The 12,340-nt window shown below is 45.7% G+C and overlaps 1 pseudogene; it reads right to left on the reverse strand.

Annotated features, from left to right (window-relative positions):
* Positions 1-4,803: 4,803 nt before the first annotated feature.
* Positions 4,804-11,932, reverse strand: LOC130990745 (uncharacterized; annotated as a pseudogene).
* Positions 11,933-12,340: the final 408 nt, after the last annotated feature.

The following is a 12,340-nucleotide window of genomic DNA, read 5'->3' on the forward strand; positions in this document are numbered from 1 at the left end:
TATGGATCCAAAGTTTAAACTCGTGTTGGAGGCACTTCGCTCAGAATTTGGCAAGATGCTACACTCAGAAATCGAGGGAGTGTACGACAAGATCGAACAGATGGAGCAGTCTCATTCTCGAGAGATCAATTTAACACGAGGAGTCCGTGGTGGTAGAGGAGGTCGATTCCACCGTCCGTATGAGGAGCATGTAGATGATACAGGATTTGAGGAAGAGGACGATGGCGGCAGAACGTGGCAAGATGACAATCTGGGCAACATCAAGATGAACATTCCTTCCTTCCAATGGAAGAATGACCCCGAATTGTATCTTGATTGAGAGAGAAAGGTGGAGCTTATGTTCGATTGCCACAACTATTCAGAGCTCAAAAAGGTGAAGTTGACAGCGATTGAGTTCTCAGATTATGCACTTGTTTGGTGGGATCAGATGGTGACGAGTAGAAGGAGAAACAGTGAGCCACCTATTCAGACTTGGCAGGAGATGAAGGCTGTGATGAGGAAGCGTTTTGTGCCGAATCATTACTACCGCGAGCTTTTCAACAAGTTGCAGACTTTGAGGCAAGGCAGTCGGAGTGTAGATGAGTATTATAAGGAGATGGAGGTTGCCATGATTCGAGCCAATGTGGTGGAGGAGCGAGAGGCGACCATGGCAAGATTCTTAGCTAGTTTGCATTGGGATATTCGTGATAAGGTGGAGTTGCAGCACTACGTTGAGTTGGAGGACATGGTTCACATGGCCATAAAGATCGAGAATCAACTCAAGAGGAGGGGCAAAAATAGCAGCAACCAGCGCCAGAATCAGGGCAATTGGAGGCAATCGCAACCAGTTTCTAGTGGTTCCTCGTCAAAAGGGAATCAATGGAAAAAGAAGGCACCGCCGAGAGAGGAGAAAAAGCAGTTCGTTAGGTCCCGACATGAGGGATCCGGTGCAGCAAATCAGGGCATTCCGACCATTTTCGATGGTCGAAATCGAGATAAGAAGTGCTTCAAGTGCCAAGGTTTCGGGCATATTATGAGTGACTGCCCGAACAGGAGAATTATGATCATGAGAGATGACGGCGAAGTCTTGACGGATGGTGATGAGACCGATCCTGATATGCCGAAATTGGAGGATGTAGATGGTGCTGATGATGAGGAGGAGTGTGAGGAGATTTTCGCGTCCAATGGACAACTTTTGGTAGCTAGGAGAGCCTTGAGTGTCCAAACTCAACCCAATGAGCGAGAGCAGCGGGAGAACCTCTTTCACACGAGATGTCTTGTTCAAGACAAGGTATGTAGTGTGATCATTGATGGCGGGAGTTGCACGAATGTGGCTAGTAGAGCCATGGTTGAGAGATTGGGGCTGACCACGGAGAAGCATCCCAAGCCGTATCGTTTGCAGTGGCTGAAATACGACGAGGGATGATGAACTCGTTAAGTGACACACGACGAGGGATGATGAACTCGTCGATTCGCCGATAGGTTGAATTCTTGTTTGGCAATCTCAAGAAGAATTCAAAACTTGAGGAGAAATAACTCACAATATTATTATCAAAAATCGTCTACCCTTCGTCCAACACATAGCAACACTATTTATAGGGAACAGGAAACCCTAACGTAAAGAAGGAAACAATCGTAAACAAAGAAACAAAGAAACTTGTTCAGCAAGTCAAAATAACCCTAGCGAGAAATCCATCTGCTCTGGAAATGCGCTCTGCTCTGGCGGGAAGGTTCCTCTGCTCTGGCAAAGCGCTCTGCTCTGGCGGGACGGTTTCTCTGCTCTGGCAAATGCGCTCTGCTGTGCGGCTCTGCTCTGTAAGTAATAAGGTTTACTACCTTTGAGCTCTGATCTGTCGGTCATTCTCCAATTGGTCTTTTCAGCTCTTGCCTCCAGATTTCTTCCACCAACATCATTAAATTAACCTTGAACGTCTTGGCTATAGCTCTCGTCACCGGACCAACAGGCACGTGTACCGGATCTTCACTCTGTACAGCCTCTGAAACTCGGCTCTGCTCTGCATCCTGAACTCTGCTCTGAACTGCATCAACCATGATGAGCATGTTGAACATTTGAGGTCTGTTATGGATGTGCTTCGAAAGGAAAAGTTGTTTGCTAACCTTAAGAAGTGCACTTTCGTTACGGACAAGCTTGTGTTTCTTAGTTTTGTTGTTAGTGCACAGGGTGTACAGGTTGATGAGGAGAAGATAAGAGCTATCCAAGAGTGGCCAACGCCGACGAACATTGCAGCAGTTCGAAGCTTTCATGGACTTGCTAGCTTCTACAGGCGATTCGTGCCTCATTTTAGCAGTGTTGCAGCACCTTTGACAGAAGTCATCAAGAAGAATGTAGAGTTTAAGTGGGGAAAGGCGCAAGAGGATGCATTTCAGCAGTTGAAATACAAATTGACCCACGCCCCGGTATTATCTCTTCCTAATTTTTCCAAATCTTTTGAAATTGAATGTGATGCTTCTGGTGTTGGTATTGGTGCAGTGTTGATACAAGAGAGACGACCCATTGTGTACTTCAACGAGAAGCTAAACGGGGCGACGTTGAGTTATCCCACGTATGATAAGGAGCTGTACGCATTGGTGAGAGCTTTGCAAACGTGGCAGCACTACTTGTGGCCCAATGAGTTCATCATTCACACGGATCATGAGTCGTTGAAACACTTGAAGGGGCAACACAAGTTGAACAAGCGGCATGCGAGGTGGATGGAGTTCATTGAGACGTTTCCCTACGTCATCAAATACAAGCAAGGTAAAAAGAATGTTGTGGCTGACGCACTTTCTCGGAGGAATGCCTTGATCTCTACCTTAGATGCTAAGTTGCTTGGTTTTGAGTGTATCAAGAGTTTGTATGAGCATGATGATGATTTTGGTGAGATTTATCTAGCATGTGCGAGAGCTGCTAGTGGAGAGTATTTTAGGCATGATGACTATCTTTTTAGGAAGAATAAGTTATGTATTCCTAAATGTTCTTTACGTGAGTTGTTATTGCTTGAGTCTCATGGTGGGGGTTTGATGGGACATTTTGGCATTGCTAAGACTTTAGCTGTTCTGCATGAGCATTTCTTTTGGCCTCATATGAAACGTGATGTTGAGAGAATTTGTGGTCGATGTGTTACATGTAAACAAGCTAAGTCTAGGGTGAGTTCCCATGGATTGTATACACCATTGCCTATTCCTACGACACCTTGGATTGATATTTCTATGGATTTTGTGTTAGGTTTGCCTAGGACTAAGCGTGGTCGAGATTCCATCTTTGTGGTTGTTGATCGATTTTCTAAGATGGCACATTTTATTCCATGTCATAAATCTAATGATGCATCTCATGTAGCTGATCTATTCTTTAGAGAGATTGTTAGATTGCATGGCATGCCTAGGACTATTGCTTCTGATAGGGATTCGAAGTTCTTGAGCTATTTTTGGAAGACTTTGTGGTGTAAGTTGGGTACTAAACTTTTGTTTTCTACTACTTGTCATCCACAAACTGATGGTCAAACAGAGGTAGTGAATCGGACTTTGTCTACTTTGCTTAGAGCTATTATCAAGAAGAACATTAAGTCTTGGGAAGATTGTTTGCCTCATGTTGAGTTTGCTTATAATCGTTCTGTTCATTCAGCTACTCAATTTTCGCCATTTGAGATTGTGTATGGATTTAATCCTTTGACTCATTGGATTTATCTCCCTTACCTGAGCATGAGTATACTAACCTTGATGGCAAGAAAAAGGTTGATTTTGTGAAGCAGATTCATGAGAAGGCAAGGATTAATATTGAGAGGCGCACGAAGCACTATGCCGAGCGAGCTAACCAAGGACGTCGCAAAGTAGTGTTTGAACCCGGTGATTGGGTATGGCCGCACATGCGCAAGGAAAGGTTTCCATTGCAACGTCGATCCAAGTTACTTCCTAGGGGGGATGGACCATTCCAAGTGTTGGAGCGCATCAATGATAATGCCTACAAGTTGGACTTACCAGGTGAGTATAATGTGAGTGCTTCTTTTAATGTAACTGATTTGAGTCCTTTTGATGTAGGTGACGATTTGGATTGGAGGACAAATCCTCTTCAAGAGGAGGAGAATGATGCAGCCCAAGGTTCGTTAGTACAAGATCCAGTACATGTTCCTGTTGGTCCAGTTACAAGAGCTCGAGCCAAGAAGTTCAAGGAGAGCTTGATGATCTTAGTTGAAGAAGTTTGGAAGCAAGAGTTGATCAAGAAGCCAATTGGAGATTGTGGAGTTGGCGAATTGAGCCCGTGTTTGATTAATCTTATTACGTGCGAGTGGACCGAAGTTTGAAAGACTTCATTTTATTTATTTAGCTTTATTTCGCAGCCCATTAGTTAAGGGCCTTGTTAAATTTCGAATTTTAAAGTAAGGGCCTTGTTTGGCTTATTAGTGCTTGTTTTTAAGTTGTTTCCTTATTAGATTAGGTTTAGTTTTGCCTATATATATGGCTGCTACATGTTGGACGAAAATTAGCCTTCTTTTATCAATAAACTTGTGAGTTTTTATTTCTCTCTTGAGAATTCCGAATTCCTCTTGATTTTTCCAAGACGAATTCAGCTATCGACGTAACGGCGAGTCAACCAACTCTCGGCGAGTGTCATTCAGCGTCCCCGAGTTGCTGCGTCAACTTCACATTGGGGTTTAGGGATTTGTTCGCCTAAATCATTCTGTGGGTTAGATTCAGAGGTTTTGGGATTCCATCTTCTGTTCGTTTTTCAAGTCTTCCGTTTGCGTGGTGTTCGATTGGTCGGCAAGGATCGTATCAACTTCACCCGCATTGGATTTCTCACTCTTAGCGCGACCTTGCACTAGGATCTTACGGAGTCAGAGTACCTTTGATATGATCCTCGCCGGTAACCTCTTGAACTTCACCGGAATGAACAAATAAATATGCGCGGAAGACTTGAAACGAGAAATAAAGTAACGATAAAGTGTGGATATCCCAAAACCCCTGACCTAATCTACAAAGTTTTCTAGAGAACGGATCTCTAAAGCCCAACAATGTGATTGGTGCAGCAACTCGGAGACGTTGAATGACACACGGCGAGGGATGATGAACTCGTCGATTCGTCGATAGGTTGAATTCTTGTTTGGAAAAATCAAGAAGAATTCGAAACTTGAGAGAGAATAAACTCACAATATTATTATCAAAAATCGTCTAACCTTCGTTCAACACATAGCAACCCTATTTATAGGGAACAGGAAACCCTAACGTAAAGAAGGAAACAATCGTAAACAAATAAACAAAGAAACTTGTTCAGTAAGTCAAAAAAACCCTAGCGAGAAATCTCTCTGCTCTGGAAAAGCGCAGAGGAATCAAGTCTGCTCTGGCGGGACGATTCCTCTGCTCTGGCAAAGCGCAGAGGAATCAAGTCTGCTCTGGCGGAACGATTCCTCTGCTCTGGCAAAGCGCAGAGGAATCAAGTCTGCTCTGGCGGAACGATTCCTCTGCTTTGGCAAAGCGCAGAGGAATCAAGTCTGCTCTGGCGGGACGACTTCGCTGCTTGGTCAAACTTGACTTCTCTGCTCGGGCACAGTCGATTTCTCTGCTCTGGTAGTTCGGCTCTGCTGTGCGGCTCTGCTTTGTAAGTATTAAGGTTTACTACCTTTGAGCTCTGATCTATCGGTTCTTCTCCAGTTGGTCTTTTCAGCTCTTGCCTCCAGATTTCTTCCACCAACGTCATTAAATTAGCCTTGAAAGTCTTGGCTCTAGCTCTCGTCACCGGACCAACGGGCACGTGTACCGGATCTTCACTCTGTGCAGCCTCTGAAACTCGGCTCTGCTCTGCATCCTGAGCTCTGCTCTGAACTGCATCATTCCCCCTCTCTTGAAAAGGATTTGTCCTCAAATCCACAGCATCGCCTACATCAAAGGGACTTAAATCAGTAACATTGAATGTAGCGCTCACATTATACTCACCGGGTAAATCGAGTTTGTAGGCATTATCATTGATCCGTTCCAATACTTGAAATGGACCATCTCCCCGAGGAAGCAACTTGGAACGCCTCTGTTGTGGAAAACATTCCTTGCGCATGTGAAGCCAAACCCAATCTCTGGGCTCAAACACTACCTTGCGGCGACCTTGATTAGCCTGCTCTGCATACTGCCGTGTGCGGCGCTCTATGTTAGCTCTGGCCTTGTCATGTATGTGCCGTACAAAGTCTGCTCGGCACTGACCATCCATGTTGACGTGCTCTGTCTCGGGTAAAGGTGCCAAGTCCAGAGGTGTCAAAGGATTGAAACCATACACAATTTCAAAAGGAGAGTATTTAGTGGCAGAGTGAACAGCACGCTTATAAGCAAACTCAACGTGAGGAAGACACTCTTCCCAAGACTTGATATTTTTTGTATGATGGCCCTAAGTAACGTAGACAAAGTTCTATTTACTACTTCGGTTTGACCATCAGTTTGTGGGTGACAAGTAGTGGAAAATAAAAGTTTCGTGCCTAACTTACACCACAAGGTCTTCCAAAAATAGCTCAAGAACTTTGCATCCCTATCAGAAACAATGGTCCTAGGCATACCATGCAACCTAACAACTTCTCGAAAAAACAAATTGGCTATATGTGATGCATCATCAGTTTTATGACATGTGATAAAGTGTGCCATTTTAGAAAAGCGATCGACGACCATAAAAATCGAATCTCGCCCAAGCTTGGTTCTAGGCAAGCCTAGTACAAGGTCCATGGAGAGATCTATCCAAGGTGTGTGTGGGATAGGAAGGGGTGTGTACAAACAATGTGAATTGACTCGAGACTTGGCGTGTTTGCATGTAATGCAACGACCACAGATGCGTTCGACGTCACGTTTCATATGAGGCCAAAAAAAATGCTCTTGTAACACCGCCAAAGTCTTAGCAATACCAAAATGTCCCATTAATCCCCCACCATGTGACTCAAGTAACAACAGAATGCGTAGGGAACACCTAGGAACACATAACTTATTCTTTCGAAAAAGATAGTCATCATGTCGAAAGTATTCACCACTAGCAGACTGTGCACAAGCTCTATAGATCTCACCGAAATCCTCATCATGCTCATAAACACTCTTGATACACTCAAACCCAAGTAATTTAGCATCGAGAGTAGAGATCAGAGTGTCCCTGCGAGAAAGGGCATCGGCAACCACATTTTCCTTACCTTGCTTGTACTTGATGACGTATGGAAACGTCTCAATGAACTCCATCCACCGGGCATGTCGCTTGTTCAGTTTATGTTGCCCCTTCAAGTGCTTCAACGACTCATGATCGGTGTGAATGACGAACTCGTTGGGTCACAAATAATGCTGCCACATCTGTAAGGCCCTCACGAGCGCGTAGAGCTCCTTGTCGTATGTAGGATAGTTCAACGTGGCTCCACTCAACTTCTCACTGAAATAGGCGATGGGGCGCCTCTCTTGCATCAACACTGCACCAATTCCAAGACCAGAAGCATCACATTCTATTTCAAACGTTTTCAAAAAGTTAGGGAGAGATAATACCGGGGCGTGAGTGAGCTTGTACTTCAACAGCGTGAATGCCTCTTCTTGCGCTTTGCCCCAATTAAACACCACGTTCTTCTTGATCACTTCGGTGAGTGGTGCGGCGACGCTGCTAAAGTGAGGTACGAACCGCCTATAGAAGCTAGCGAGTCCGTGGAAACTTCGTACCTCGCCAATGCTCGTTGGTGTCGGCCACTCCTGAATGGCGCGGATCTTCTCTTCATCCACCTGGACACCCTGCGCACTAACAACAAACCCGAGAAACACGACTCTATCCGTGCAGAACATGCACTTCTTAATATTAGCAAAGAGCTTCTCTTTGCGAAGTACGGCCATAACAGATCGTAAGTGCTCAACATGGTCATCAGGATGCTTGCTATAAATTAGGATATCATCGAAATAGACTACGACAAAACGACCAATAAAAGCACGTAAGACATGGTTCATGAGACGCATAAACGTACTCGGAGCATTAGTCAAGCCAAATGGCATAACTAACCACTCGTACAAACCAAGTTTTGTTTTGAACGCAGTCTTCCATTCGTCACCTTCCTTAATTCGGATTTGATGATATCCGCTATGCAAATCAATTTTGGTAAACACACAAGCACCATGTAACTCACCAAGCATGTCATCTAAGCGAGGGATGGGATGACGATACTTTACCGTGATATTATTGATGGCGCGGCAATCGCAGCACATCCTCATGGTTGAATCCTTCTTTGGTACGAGAAGAACAGGTACCGCACAAGGACTCAAGCTCTCCCGTACGTGCCCCTTAGCTAGAAGCTCGCCGATTTGCCGTTCCAACTCCTTTGTCTCCTCCGGGTTGGTGCGATAGGCTGGTCGGTTCGGGAGCGTAGTGCCGGGCATGAAGTCAATCTGGTGCTCAATCCCCCTGAGTGGTGGCAGGCGATGTGGTGTCTCATCGGGAAAAACATCTGCATAGTCCTGCAAAACTGAGTGAATAGAAGGGGGTAGGGAGGAAATATCGTTAGCAGTAAACAAGATTTCTCTAAACCGCAACAACACCATCGGTCGTTCCTTCTTAACACACAGCTTGATATCACACGGTCTCGCAAGGAAATATTTATGTGTCACACCCATCGGCTTGGCCTCCATTTGTTGTGCTTTGTTTTGGGTCATGGTTGCCTCCTTGAGTAATTGCACTTGGTCCTCGTATACTTGTTGGGGACTGAGAGGAACAAGGGACAATCTCTTATGCTGAAACTCGAAGGAGTACTTGTTGGTGAAGCCGTCATGGGTCACACGCCGATCGAACTGCCAAGGGCGACCCAACAAGATGTGGCACGCCTGCCTTGGAATCACATCACACAAAACTTCGTCCTCATACCTGCCAAGTCGAATCGGCACACAGACTTGTCTTGTGACTCTCACATTACCGGCGTCACTCAACCATTGCAAGCGATATGGTTTCGGATGTTTCACTGCGGTCAACCCTAGTTTCTCCACCATATGCTTACTTGCCACGTTCGTGCAACTCCCGCCGTCAATAATCACGCTGCAGAGCTTGTCACGGACCAAACACCGCGTGTGAAAAAGGTTTTCCCGCTGCTCCAGTTTGCGGTTGCATGGTCAAAGCTCGTCGGGCTACTAGGAAGTGTCCCTTGAGTGCATCCAGCTCTTCCTCTTCCTCGGGTTCTTCCAATTCAGGCATCTCGGGGTCTGTCTCTTCCCCATCGGTGACAACATCTCCATCGTCTCGGAGGATCATAATGCGCCGATTCGGACACTCGCTCATGATGTGGCCGAATCCCTGACAACGGAAACATTTCTTGTCACGGTATCTTCCCTCGAATGCGGTGGCGGAGCTGGAATTTGTAGTCCTCGGACCTCCGCCAATCTGATTCTGTCGGGGCTATGTGGCAGAGCTGGAAGAGCGTTGACCGTGGCTTTGACTGCCGCCAGAGCTGAAAGTGCTCTGTCGCAGGCTCTGCTCTGCTCTGCTCGTGCGTCCGCTCTGCTCTGCGCTGGAAGTGTCGCGCTGGTTGTTGCCAGCGCTACCACTGCTGCTCTGCCCTCCGTCCGGGCGAAGACGCCCCGCTGCTGCTTTCCAGTGCTGAAGGGACTTCACTGACCACCGCTATAATTACTTCGCCTCTTGAGTTGACTCTCAATCTTGATTGCCATATGAACCATGTCTTCCAACTCAACGTAGTGTTGGAGTTCCACTTTGTCGCGGATATCCCACTGCAATCCAGCCAAGAAACGAGCCATGGTAGCCTCCCTGTCTTCCACAACATTAGCTCGTATCATAGCCATCTCCATCTCCTTGAAGTACTCATCGACACTCCTACTTCCCTGCTTCAATGTTTGCAACTTGTTGAAGAGTTCCCGGTAATAATGGTTTGGTACAAACCGCTTCCTCATCACTGCTTTCATCTCATGCCAAGTTTGGATAGGCGGTTCGCCCTGCCGCCGACTAGTCACCGTTTGATCCCACCATACGAGCGCGTACTCCGAAAATTCGATGGCTGCCAGTTTCACTTTTTTGAGCTCTGAATAGTTGTGGCAATCGAACAAGAACTCCACTTTCTTTTCCCATTCAAGGTACAATTCAGGGTCATTCTTCCCTTGGAATGATGGGATATTCATCTTGATATTGTTAATGTTATCAACTTGATGGTTTGGACCATTCACTCGACGCCAACGCCCCTCTCCATCTTCCTCATATTCGGACTCTTCGGCGTGCTCGTCACGATGGTGCACATTGCGGATTGGCATGCGCCAACCTCCCGGACCACGACCACCTCCTCGGCCTCTACGTCCACCAAACTCACCACGAGTGGGATTGGAATGAGTTTGCTCAAATTGGTACATCCTTTCATGCATGCCTTCGAATTCAGATCGCATGATCCTGCCAAACTCCGAACGCAAGGCTTCCATGATAAACTTTGTGTTCGGATCTAGGGTAGGATGCTCCGCCGACGGTGACTCCTGTTCATCGTGTTTAGACATTGTAACCTGAAACAGAAAAGGTTAGTAGTAAAAGGAAAACAAAGAAAACCTCACCGCCTCACAAACACTCGTGTATATCGCACAACGATGGATCACTCAACGCTCGTGTATCACACAAAACTCGGCTTTTACCCTCTATTGATCTCACCACTCTTGCCTTTTTCCGCTCTATTTCTCGCCTCAAGAAAATTGAACTCCCTCGATCTACCACGTGAAGTCAACGTACCAACTGCACAACGAGATCAACAAGCGCACTCGACGAGAGCACTCGATGTCACGCCTCACAAGAACCATAGCAAACACACAGAATTGATAGGACTCGACAAAAGAAAAGAAAGACTCCTAAACGCAGACTGGAACCCCAAAGTCAGTGCTGCGCAGAAAACAAACACCGCAACTAGCTATGTTACCCAAAGAATTAAAGAACACACGAAGGATTAAGAGACAAGAAGTTTCGAGATTTGCAAACACAAATTTGATGCTTTCTGCGTCCTTTTTCTTTCGTACTTTGTTTTTTTTTTTTTCTAAGCTTATGGAATATGGAACGTAAAAGAACAGGTATAACAAACCCTAAAATTGCAACCCTTACGAAACCTGGAAAAGCTGATACCAGATGATATGATCCTCACCGGTAACCTCTTGAACTTCACCGGAATGAACAAATAAATACGCGCGGAAGACTTGAAACGAGAAATAAAGTAACGATAAAGTGTGGATATCCCAAAACCCCTGACCTAATCTACGAAGTTTTCTAGAGAACGGATCTCTAAACCCCAACGATGTGATTGGTGCAGCAACTCGGAGATGTTGAATGACACACGGCGAGGGATGATGAACTCGTCGATTCGTCGATAGGTTGAATTCTTGTTTGGAAAAATCAAGAAGAATTCAAAACTTGAGAAAGAATAAACTCACAATATTATTATCAAAAATCGTCTAACCTTCGTCCAACACATAGCAACCTTATTTATAGGGAACAAGAAACCCTAATGTAAAGAAGGAAACAATCGTAAACAAAGAAACAAAGAAACTTGTTCAGTAAGTCAAAAAAACCGTAGCGAGAAATCCCTCTGCTCTGGAAAAGCGCAGAGGAATCAAGTCTGCTCTGGCGAGACGATTCCTCTGCTCTGGCAAAGCGCAGAGGAATCAAGTCTGCTCTGGCGGAAGGATTCCTCTGCTCTGGCAAAGCGCAGAGGAATCAAGTCTGCTCTGGCGAAACGATTCCTCTGCTCTGGCGGGACGACTTCGCTGCTCGGTCAAACTTAACTTCTTTGCTCGGGCACAGTCGATTTCTCTGCTCTGGTAGTTCAGCTCTGCTGTGCGGCTCTGCTCTGTAAGTAATAAGGTTTACTACCTTTGAGCTCTGATCTGTCGGTCCTTCTCCAATTGGTCTTTTCAGCTCTTGCCTCCAGATTTCTTCCACCAACGTCATTAAATTAGCCTTGAACGTCTTGGCTCTAGCTCTCGTCACCGGACCAACGGGCATGTGTATCGGATCTTCACTCTGTGCAGCCTCTGAAACTCGGCTCTGCTCTGCATCCTAAGCTCTGCTCTGAACTGCATCAACCTTCCTGAACTCCTTTACCACTCAAACACTCGATTCTATCTCTCTAAAGGAGGTTTGAAAACTTGCCAACTAAACTTCAAAGAACAAGTTCTTTGGAGCAAGTTTGACCTAGGCTTCTGGGTGAACAGATATTTGCCTAAGGTCTAAGAGAATGTGTGTAATCAGCAGTGACTGATTTTGGCTTTAGAATTCTCTTCTTCGATTCAAGCTTTGGGGAGGTTAAGCTTTGGGCTGAGTAGCAATTTTGGCAGAGCTTCAGCTTATGTCGTTGAATCGGTGAAGATTGAAGTGATCCTCGAGTACTACTTATAGGAGAGATCTTGAATA

Source organism: Salvia miltiorrhiza, chromosome 6, assembly GCF_028751815.1.
Source record: "Salvia miltiorrhiza cultivar Shanhuang (shh) chromosome 6, IMPLAD_Smil_shh, whole genome shotgun sequence".
Lineage (NCBI taxonomy): Eukaryota > Viridiplantae > Streptophyta > Magnoliopsida > Lamiales > Lamiaceae > Salvia > Salvia miltiorrhiza.